Raw genomic sequence first — 12094 nt, 5'->3', positions numbered from 1 at the left:
ATTCCTTCCCGCTCCACCCGAAGAGTTACTTTTCATTTGTCAAACGTAACCATGCTGACCTCCGGAACTTTATTATTCTGCCATTGGCAGCACACATAAGAAACATGAGCCTGTGGGAAGGGAGACACTCACACAGCATCCACCCAATGATGTGCCTCGCAGACATCAGCGAGAGCACAATATAACTTGATGCCTTTCAGGGACACTGAAACTCACCCGCTGATTAGTTCCTTCCTGTGTTGCCAAGGGGCAACTTGAAACCACTGCACATATCGTGGCTGTACTTCCCAAAGCATGTGTATATATTTTTCATTTTCCCCGATTCCAGCGAGCACCCAAGAGCCTTGCTCGCTGACCTTGTATGTATCTTGCGGTCCCCTTTCCCAGTGAATGCTGTTTCCTGGGAACAGCCTGCCTGCAACATTCTTCCAGCACCTTGTTGCCTCAGAGTGCTCATGAAATCTGTGCTTGCCCACCATGCAGGGCTGTCAGTGTTAAACCTAAATGACTTACTTACCTGTGGCACTCGCCCCATAATGGCGACTAGGTAGTTCCCCTTTTATTATAGTTATCTTTTTTACTGTGTGCTCCGACCCCACTGTCCTGAAGCCCCCTGTTTTTCTCTTGTGCACCCACCCCAATCTTGTTCCCTGACTTCTTGAGCAGCACGTGCACCCTGTGCAACTTTAGTACAGCTGTCAATAATGTCCTACCCCACTCTAGGGGTGCCCCGTCCCTGCTTGAATCATTCCTTCAACTGTTAGGTATGCCCCCCTTGACGGCGCTGAATCAGCACCTTTACTGAAAGGTTGTGAGGACCCCAGAACCCAGCCTGTGGAGCTTCAAAGTGGACCTCCTTTGCTGGAATTTTTCTGCCCTGTTGAATCTGTGACCCCCTCATTAAAGAGCTGGGAGCAGTACAATGCTTGAATCACTCGACTCAAAATCGGGCACCCTTTCAATGCCAGCTATCTGGAGACTCACTGAACTGACCTAAGAAACTTCATCCCAGTTTGGAAGCACCTTGGTTCCATCTCACCTGTCTAGGACCTGCCAAGGTTCTGTGCTGCCTTCGATCCTGAGATTGCACAGATGAGCTCTCTTCCTGTTCTTTCTTCGGTGGCTGGTGCTTCTCTCATGTGACTCTACAAGCAAGTCATCAATGAACTTTGTTCCCAAGTGTCTCCTCTCCGTAACCCAGCATTAGGAGCCAAATCCTGTGCCAGAGGATGTCATGGCAACTCTGCATCAACTCCTAGCGCTGACCACAGACTTTCTGCATGTCCACTCTTCTGTCCCAGACCTTTCACCTAGGTATGACAATCTTCAATAAACCCCCTTCCAAGGGCATGAAAGCCATCCTGCACCAGTGTTTATTCACTGAAGCCCAAAGAGGTCACCATACATGCACAGTAACCTCCTCTAGGAACCGTCAACCGCCTGCTGCAGAACTGTGTTTTTGTCCCATGATATTTCTCCACTGACTGTCTGGCATTACTAACCAGCTTAATCTTTTAATTTTTCTTCAACTCTTGCCTCTTCTTTCTCACCTCTGTCTTGACTGGTCAAAATACCCATCTCCCTTTAGCTCGCTGGCGCTCCAGAAATGCTCGGTTGAAACCCTTTTGCCAAAGGTAGCCCTTTACTGCCAAAGACTGACCCTATTTGTTTGCAGCCTCCCTTGGTCTCTCATAAAAATGCTGGCTTAGAAAGGCCTTTATTATGTATTAATGCAATGTCCCTTCTAGGAAAGTGACTTTTCTTTTCATCAAACTCTAAAGAGCTCTTCTTGAACTTTTCTATGGACATGATACATGAGGAACTTTATTTTGCCTTTACAAAGCTTACTTACCTGTAAGTGTGGTGTTTTTATCTCTTGCCTTTTTTTAATATAAACATTTTATTTTTTAAAATAGTGTGTGGACACTCTAATGGTGGTATTTGTAAGAGTGACCACTTTACTGCGAACCACACCACGCCCCATCTGAGAGTAAAGCCTGGGCTTCTCTCGCACGACTCCTACTTAGAGGGCTTGGTGAGCTTGAGGGACTCTCCAATAGTAACCAAGTCAGGAAGATGCACCTGAGCACCATGGCCCACGTACTAGAAGGAACATCTCTCTAACACAATGTTCTTATGGCTAGTTTTGTCAATTTGTTATAAGTAAATGCACAGTTTCATCATTGCTTCTAGAAAAGAACAAGGAAGGCTTTTTCAGCATTAAGATTTACCTAAAATAAAGTAATGTTATTGGTTCTATTTGATTTTACCAAAGATGTCTTAATCAAAGCATGAAAATACTGATTTTTTATTCATTTTTTTATTTTGGGGGGCTCGCCCCCCTCCCAAACCTCTATTTCCTCATGTTTTCAACCCCCTTAACCCTTCCCCACCCATTTTAACCCCTTTACCCCCATATATATACTGCAATAGTTTGTGTACAGAGGTGCACAGGGCTTCAGGCAGCTGGCTTATAGGACCCAAGAGTCTGCAGATTGATTGCAAGTATTGCAATAGTATGTGTACAGAAGTGGAAAGTGCCTCTGGCGGCTGGTTTATGTGTGCGGGTTGTGGGCAGTGCACAGATTGTTGGGTGAATGGCTGGAAGGCTATGCACCCAAGAGTCTAGGCCCTGGCCACAACCACCACAGCATAATATAGCCATGTTGTGAACATTGTGATGGTGGTGTATGGAATGCACAAATATGTGTACAGAATGCAATGTGCAGATTACAAAGAAGTAAGATACCAATAATGGTTACTTACTGTTTGTATTGTTGAGGGTCTATAGTATATTTAGAAAAGTGTACAGTGCCTTAGGTGGCTGGCTTATTGAAGTGAGGAGTGTGGTGACTGGTTGTACGTATTTGAATACTATGTGTGTAGAAGTGGACAGGGTATGTATACTGATGTGGGTAGGGCCACAGGTGGCTGTGTTATTTTTGTGGGCTGTAGTAACTGAGCAGGTGTTTGCATGCATGGCTGTATTATTTTGTGGAGGTTGTGGCCAGGGTCTAGACTCTTGGGTATATGGCCAGAGGACATAGGCCATGCACCCAAGACTCTAGGACCTGGCCACAACCACTGCAACATAATACAGCCATGCATGGTGTGATACTGGTATATGGTTTTGACAAATATGTGTACAGAGTGAAATTTTATTGTACCGATCGTTTGGGCAAGTCGTTATAACCATACGTTTATCGATCGTAAACATTTTTCCTTGGCATTTTACCTTAGTTTTCCTCACTTTTTTAACAGATGCAAAAAGAAAGTGTTGGGCGCGCCATCTTGTGCTAATCTTATGCGTGGATCGATTGCCCTAGGTTTAAGTGAGGGTGAGGCAATAAATCATAACACCCAACCCTGAAGCTGACATTAGTTGTTCCAATGATCTGCTCCAGCTATTTTCATTATGTTCATGGCCAGCGTAGCCCAACGTGCCACATCATCATCCACACCCCCTCAAGCAGGAAGATAAACACAAGATAAAACAGACCTTCTCACACAGAGTGTACCTTCTCTGTGTTGCCATAAATAGTATTTTGTAAGTAAATATTTCAATAATACATCAACAATAGTGTGCAATGTTGCAAGTGCTTTTATTTATCAAAGAATGTTAACAAGAAATTCTAAGCACCATGAAACAAATGATTTTTTAATTTTACGGGTAACTTGGAGCTGACCATGTTTTTTGTCCTCTTGTGTCCTTGTCTTGCCGTATGGCAAATTAGCAAAACAATTCAATGATGGTCCTTGGTGGTCCATGTGGGAGAACACCAGTCTTCTTTGTATTTTGGAAGGTGGAGGTTCTTGTTTCTGCGACTTCTTACATCATGAATGCTGACATGTTGCTCTTTATTGCCGGAAACGCAAATGGACATATAGGGTCACATCGAACATCCCAACGGTGATAACGGTGAGCGAAAAAACACTGCTTATGGTAATCCTTGAATGTTGATTACAGAATTCTTCTGTTGGCACTTGGAAGCTGTGACATAGGCAGTACGGTAGAAAGTATCTGTGAAAGAACACAATAACAATATATTTAAGTAGCCGTTCTTTATGTTAATTTAATAAGTTAGCGTATAGCTCATAACTGTTCAAAACGTATTCATAAGCACAACACAGCCAGTCTTTAACACACAAATGAAAAGAAGGTGTGAATTAGGTATAGCTCCGAATGGGATGGAGAAGCACATGGAGCAAAGGAAGAACAATCGTAGCAATATTTGAGCTTTAACCCTGTTAGGCAGAATCATATGCAGTGCCCTTTGGGAACACCACACACAATTAACACCACAAGTGACAGTACAAATTCACCTTTGGTACAAGCCTGTACTACACAGGAAAGTGGTAGCGATGGCTGAGCAGCCAGACTTATCTCAAGATTAAGTGAGCAGTATCAATAGTTATACAAAGGACAGCAATTACTATGATTCAGGCAAACACTGACGCAAGGTTTCTGAGTAAAAGAATATACATTTATTTACACATCAGTTGTATAACATTTCACTAAAGTAAAGCAGTTTAAAAATCACACTCTTAATACACCACAACACTCCCAATAAGTTCCAGACAAGTTAAGCTCACAAAATGAATTGGGAGCAAAATGGCACTCCAGCAATTTAAAAGGGAGGGAAAGGCAAAGTTAATATAAATTGAACCACACCAACAGGTAAGTACTCAGAGCAATTGAGCAAGAGGAACTACAGTGATAGAATCAGGTAAAACAAGGCTTAGGGTCAAAATCAATAGGACAAAAGTCTTTTGCTCAAGATCACACGGTTCAGGGTAGTTCGCAGTAAAGTTTGTGCCACGAGTTCCCGACGAAGTTGGTCGGCAGAAAAGTTAGTTCAAAGAGAAGAGAAGGACAAGCCCTCAAATTGGAGAAAGATGTCGCACAGTTTCACCGCGGCTGAACGAAATGAACAACCAGATTTGCACAGTACCTTAAAACGGAGAAGAAGCTGTAGCTGAGGTGAATGTTCCTGGTAGTTCCTGGAGGCTCACGGTTCCTGAAGCGACTGTCAGACTGACAAGAAGTAGGAAGACTGGAGGGTCCTGCACTACCCAGGGAAGAAACCAGCAGTAGAGCAAAACAACAAATAAAAGGTGCGCTCCTTAAAACCCATGGAGGGTCCGACCTTCCTGGTTTCCGGCCCACTGTAGCTCTGTACAGCAAATACGACCAGAGGAGGGGTCCTGGCTTGAAGTTTGGGCAAACTGGTTGGTTCCACCAGCTCAAGGGAAGAAGATTCCTGAGGGATCCTGTCTGTCGTCGGATTCTGAAGATTCGGACCTGCATCAGGGCTTCACCGGGCGGTTCAGTCGTCGTAGGAGTCCTCTTCTGTCAGCTCCTTATCGGTTCTTTTTGTTCCAGTGGTGACCCTGCCTTTCCAGTCTCAGAGACCTGCTTTTTATGCAGTTTTCCCCATTCACAAATCCTGGCTGTCAATCACACAGCAGGGTGGCTGTCCTGGCAAGGACAGTCACCCAGCCAAGCAGACAGGAGTGCGACTTGGGCTACCAAGGGAGCCCATGGCAGGGGTCCTAAAACCCATCCCTCATATCCTGCCTACCCAGACTTTCAGACGCCTAGAGGAGGGCTTCTGTGCAGTAGCCCGCAAAAAGACAGCGAACAAAGGAACCAAACCTGGTTTGGCACGTACAGACGAACACGATAAAGACATTTTCAAAAAGAAATGGTGACTAAACCCAGCCGGAACAATATTAAACCCAATATGGTCAAGCGGGTTTAGGTTTGCGGCTACCAAGATAGCCTAAAACAATAACATGGTTATTTAACATAATCGCAGTACGAAAAATAGGGTAGTTACTACTGCCACCAGCCAAGTCTTGATGAAAAGGGAGCGAAACAATGCTCAAAGAGAAACATACAAAAAGGGATAATGATTAACCCGTTCCAATACTCCATGTAAGATGGGGTGTACTGGGTCTGTGGTTAAAGAGACTAAATAAAGTTAATGGCAACTTTATCTTTTCTGGGGGACAGTAGTCCGCCCCAGAAAATGGAGTCAGAGGTGGGAAGTCTAAAATACAACCCTGTGTCACTGCACTGAAGGTGCTGCGTAACACAGAGTATAAAGATGATGCCTGAGGAGTACGTGAGGCTCCTCAGCCCAAGATCACACAAATTGTAAAAACACACACAGCAAAACACATGTAAGAGTGGGAAAAAGGCTCACACTCTTACCAGGTGAAAAAAAAAATCCTAGAAATCCAGCAAAGCTGCTGAGGGACTCAGTAGGTAAGGGAAATTAGCCATCTGGAGAATTCTCCCTAACAAACCCCGGAGAGGTGTCATTGTAAAGAAGCGTGCAAGATTACTGTTCGAAAACTGAGCACAGTGCACAACGAAATCATTTACGCCACCATCCATTAATAATTATACATACAGCACTCTATCCTACTCATTTTTAATCCCATTAAAAATGTTATGTAAACTTAAACTTACATAATTTCTGGAAATTCCATGGTTAGGTTGTTTCCACAGGAAATCGCTCTCTGACGTATCACACACTTTCAGACTAACTTGGCTGTACATGTCTGCTCTGAATATAGCTAAAGTTATGTTTTCTTTTTGTTTACTTCGCACAATGTATGTCCTTCGAGCAATTGATTGGCAGCTTTCAAGGCTAAATTACAATAACCATTGGTCCTCTTCAAAGGCAGACACGTAAAGGTTTCAATTTCCGGAAAGAATGCAGGAAAAAAAGGCATTGAGGCGGGACACTGTTAGGATATCATTGTGTATTTCACAATGTAAGTAGTGTAGTGTAGTGTTAAGCACTTTTTGGGTCCCTGGGCATGGACAATTTTGGGGCCCCCCTCCACCAAACCAGAGGAATTACTTTAAAACTTTTAAAAAGTTTATAAGTGGGAAATGGTTTTCAAATAGTGTCTCCATTAGATATTAAAAGAGTAAAGCAGAAGTTTAAAACTTTAAAGAGTAGAGCAGACTTTAAAATATGCTTTCCCGAGTCCTGCACCATGTGGTCCAGTCCATTGTGTCTTCTACCCGTTCCAGTGAAAAGGCCTGCATAAGAAGAAAGATCAAGTAATGGGCTAATGGCATGTGAGGATGTAAATCTTAGAGAACACAACACAGTTATGTACAAGATATGGATGCATTCTGTGTTTGGGTTGTGGCCACTGGGAACATTATTCAGTAGCTTACTGTATAATGATGTATTGGTTGTGGGCAGTTTTTAGAGCCTTGTGTGCAGAGGCTATTCATCAAAGAGTTTGTCCATTGGCTGGAAGTACTACAATACTATGTGACCTTATCGGGGTTGGGTGGCTGTGTTATGTTTGTGGTTTGTGGTAAGTGGGTAGATGTTTGCATGCATGGCTGTATTATGCTGTTGTGGTTGTGGCCAGGGTCTAGAGTATTGAGTGCATGGATGGAGGTCATAGACTGTAGGGTATGCACTTAAAGGTGTAGGCCGTGGGTACAGGCTTGTAGATTGGTATAATATACCTATGCATTCAACATTGTGATACTGGTATGTGGATTGCAGAAATATGTGTACATGTTGCAATTTGGAGATTATAAAGCAGTATGACACCAATAATGTTATACTTTCTGTTTGTATTATTGAGGACCTATGCAGTTGTTGTGCATGGTATGTCGAACTATAGGAGTAATCGTTGTTTCATTCTCTGTGATAAAAGAAAACATAACATGTTAGGGTAAGTACTTTGTCATTGTGTAGTTCATTGCATTGCAGATATTTCTCTACTTTGTGGCTCCTCATAATTAGTACTTCATAAGTACCATGCTTTAAACGAGTGTACTGTGCAATGTGCGCAGTTCCTGTGTTTCTTCGCATAATCATTGTCTCTGTAGGAAAGAAAATCCATGCAGGATTAAAAAAAAAAACTTCCACATTCATTTGTTGTTATGTTGCACAGTCTGTTTTAGTAGCGCAAAGCAATTAGAGCTGCGGAGTCCTCTTTTTTAGGGGGCTGTGTGGCTGAGGACTACTACAAACACATGGGTGAAGAAAATGCCACAAAAACAGCTACCCGCCTACACACGTACTAGGTGTGACTGGTTGCAAACTGTGCTACCTTTCATGTCGGTTGAATAATTACGACAGAAGTAATAGAGATATACATCTTTTAATTTATAGAAAACACTCAATAAGATTTATGTTTAAAAAAAGAGACAAAAATGCATTTTGTTTGTACATAACTTCACATAAAAAAACAAATAATGGAAAACAATATTTTCAACCAAAAACATTTTTTTGAACTTAACACAATCATCGTGTACTGGTGATGTTGTGAGGTTAGTAAAAGTGTGAGGTGAACATTTTGTTGTTGAATGAAACCTCGGAAACCAATTTTTTGTCCTTGACAGAGTCAAATTGTTTTCCGAGGTTTCATTCAATGAGTGCTATTAATGAGCAGATGAATTAATAGCACTCATTGAAGCGCTGGAAGCATCAAAGGGAGGAGTAGGGAGCATTTACTCTGACTCCTCGTATTGTACATCAATAGTACACTCAGAGTTGTCCAGGTGAAGTAGAAGGGGATTGAGGAGACCGGATGTAAACCTACTACAGCATGCAGCATTATTAGTTACATCAATCCATGCCCTGATCTGCCCATCATTGGTGGCAGTGGTCAAGACTTTGCTTCTCTTGGTAATGCTGCAGTGAACAAGGCAGCCAAAGAAGCTGCATACCCTGAAGTATCAGCCCATCATTTTCAGTTAACAATCCCTTATACGTCAAAAGCTGTGATGCAAATAATTCTATTACAAGGTCAGACACCCTAGGAGGTGGAGGTCCTATGGATTAGGCACAGGTGTTCATTTGCGCAACTGACCTCATTTGGAGAGAGAATAATAGAGGTTAGGTGGTTATGCGATTGGAGATGCTCATGGTTACTTTGTAACAGTTGCACTTCTCACTTCTGGTGCACACATCCAAGCAGCATGTGGCTGCAGACACCCCGGAGGACTGGTTTGTCCCAAATCTGCAGGAACATGTCGACAAATGTGTCGCAAACTGTGCAATGTGTCTTCTATACAGTGCAGGACACACATTCAGGATGTTGCATGGCACATTGCCTGTCTGATAGGACCCTTCTGGGAACTTCACATAGATTACATGAATATAGTACACAGGTGCAGTAACTACCGTTATCTTATTGTTGTTGTATGTCCATTATCCTGTTCGGTTGAGGCTGGTCCTTTTGCACAACCAGATGCTAAGTCAGCGGACATATTTTAGTGCACTAGGTATTTCTCCGATGGGGCATTTGTGAAATTCTAAAACAGACAAAAGGACTCCCTTCTTCAATGAGATATTTAATGGTTTGTTTGTTTTTTTGCATTTATATAGCGCTACAAACCCTCAGGCATTTGGGCGCTGCTTACCCATGGTGTGTGGTGCTCATTTATTGACCTCAGAAGGATGAAAGTTTGTCCCTGCCGGGATTCAAAACCTGCGTTTGCAGGCTCTGCACAGATGTCAAAGCGAATGCTCTACTTGCTGTGCTATCTGACCAGCTAGATTGCAACCCTATTAGGGATCAAGAATAAGTTGTGCTCGATATATCATCTTCAAGCCAACGGAATTATAGAGCACCTGAATGGCATCTTAAAATGGAAACCTAAGCTATTTTACACTTTGGTTAAAAGGTGGCTCCACTGCCTCCCATTGGCTTTACTTAGCCTAAGGAATCTGCCGAGCAAGGGTCACTACTTCTTCCCGCACAATATGGTGATGGGGAGATGATTTGACACACCACTCACACCTACACGCACTGCATCAGATGCTCACAGGGCAGCTTACATTTTGGTGTAAAATACCAAGGGTACTTGAAAAGTTTGATTAAATGTATTGCCTTAATTTGTAAACAGCTTGCTCCTAGAATCAAATTCCCAGCTACTATGCCTGTGATCAATCCACCTTTCCTGCCAGCTCACCAACTATACCTTGGAGATAAAGTATTTCTTAGATCCTTTGTGAGGTGGTGGAATGAAAGAAGATGCCAATGGCTGATTACTGTAGAGTATGCCACAGCATCCGTGGTATGGGTGAAGGAGCTTAAGTACTGGGTGCATCTTTCTGAAGTTCGCAAAGCACCCAGTACTGATGATACTGACCCAGGTCCCCCTGACTCTCCAAAAATGTGGTGAAAATAGGTTGTGCATTGCCTAAACTGTAATAAATATCTGGCAGGATTTGGGCACCGGGCTACTGAACTTTAAAATGTTTTTCTTTCTTTCCACAGGGGTCAAGATTTAAATGTTGTGTATGGTATTTTTTGTGGTGTGTTCTTTTGTGTTTCTGTTTTTTTATCACTGAGAATGTTATATTCTTTGTGTATATAAAGGGTATATCAGCGTTTCATCGACAGTAATTTTTTATGAGTACACGTTTACAAAGATTTTGTACAGTGGGAAAGGGTAGATAAGGGGTTGGGGGTGTCAGGAATAGTTCAAAATAGGTAGGGGAGGAGGTCTTGGGATGGGACCCCACAAAAAGAATTAAAAATAAATGTGTACAACCTTTTTTGGCAGAATGTATTTGTAAAAGCAACAGTCCTAAAAATGACTGGCGATGAAATGACAGAACCATATAAAGGGCGGTAAAGCAATGACTCATATCAATGATGATGAAAAAGAAAACACAAATGAGGGAATTCTAAGAAATAGGAGGGAAACTGAAGAAGATCTGGCATGTGATGCTTACAAGGGGCTATTTTAGACACTGTAGCAGATGTACACCACCAAATATTTGGTATAATCATAAGCGTGAGGTGGGGAGAGTCGTCCAAGTCATTTATTCCACAAGAAATGCCACCCTTCAAAGCCCAATATCTAGTGCATCTGGTCCTTTGTAGAGTACAGAGCCTGTTCCAAGGATGCACTGTCCATGAAACTATATTGAGCACTGATGCAAGGCAAGTGTGTCAAGAACAAAGAACAGGCTCAATGTAAAGTAATAACATTGCTGAAGATGGAGGGCATTGTTTTGCAATGAGAGATGGGTGTCAGGAGAAATGAGCTGCACAGGAGGGGGGTTACTAGGGTTCTCGGAAGACGTAGTTACAAGGGTTGACCAGAAGTGATTGAACATTTGGACAATGCATGTTTCAAAACTCACTTTTATTTTATTTATTTATTTATGTATTTATAACGTGCCGAAGATCGCACGCATCAGGGCGCGACAAGAACACGAGAAAAGAGGTCACAAGACTACATACAAAAGAAAAGAGAGGGACTCAAGGGAGTCCACGCTAAATATTTAACAAATTACCGAAAAAGTAACGTTTTCAGCTGCTTCCTAAATAGGGAGTAACTACTTTCCAGTCTAAGATTATCTGGAAGCTCGTTCCAGAGGGCAATAGCTTTGGTGGGGAAGGCTCTCCCAAGTCCAGTGGCTTTGACTCTAGTATGGCTAATTTTGAGTAGCCCTTTTTTGGCTGATCTTAGACAACGGCTTGGTTCATACCAGTGAAATTCCTTTTTAAGGTATGATGGGGCCGTACCGAATAGACAGCGGTGGACTAGTGTCAGAGATTTGAATTTAATACCATCCTCTATGGCGAGCCACTGAAGGCCTATTCGGTCGTGGGTGATGTGGTCGCGCTTGGATTTCCCAGTGATAGATCTAACAGCATTGTTCTAGCATTGTTTAATGCAAGAGTTACTTGAACCAAGCATCAATGTATTCCCATAATCCAATCGGGACAGAATTGTGGCTCTAGCGATGGTGGCGCTATTTTTGGCGTTGAGATATGGCCTAATACGGTGTAATAATCTCTGGTAGTATTGGCAATTCCTTTTAAGGTATAAAACCTGTGCATCTGCACCTAGCGAGTATTGCAGGTATATGCCAAGTGTTTTCACTTTGCTTGAGACCATAATGCTGGAGTCCTTGATGTTGAATGAGGAATAAACTGGGCCTAGATTGGATAAGGCTTTTGTAGATCCAAATGTCATAAATTCTGTTTTTGACCCATTCAGACACATCCAGTGGGCCTTCATCCAGCTTTCTATGGTATTATAGATAGCTGACAGTCTGTTGTTGTCTGTAGCGTGGTCTCCGCT

This window comes from Ambystoma mexicanum, chromosome 5q (assembly GCF_040938575.1).
Source record: "Ambystoma mexicanum isolate Mex_15411 chromosome 5q, UKY_AmexF1_1, whole genome shotgun sequence".
Classification (NCBI taxonomy): domain Eukaryota; kingdom Metazoa; phylum Chordata; class Amphibia; order Caudata; family Ambystomatidae; genus Ambystoma; species Ambystoma mexicanum.
This window is presented reverse-complemented; position numbering follows the sequence as displayed.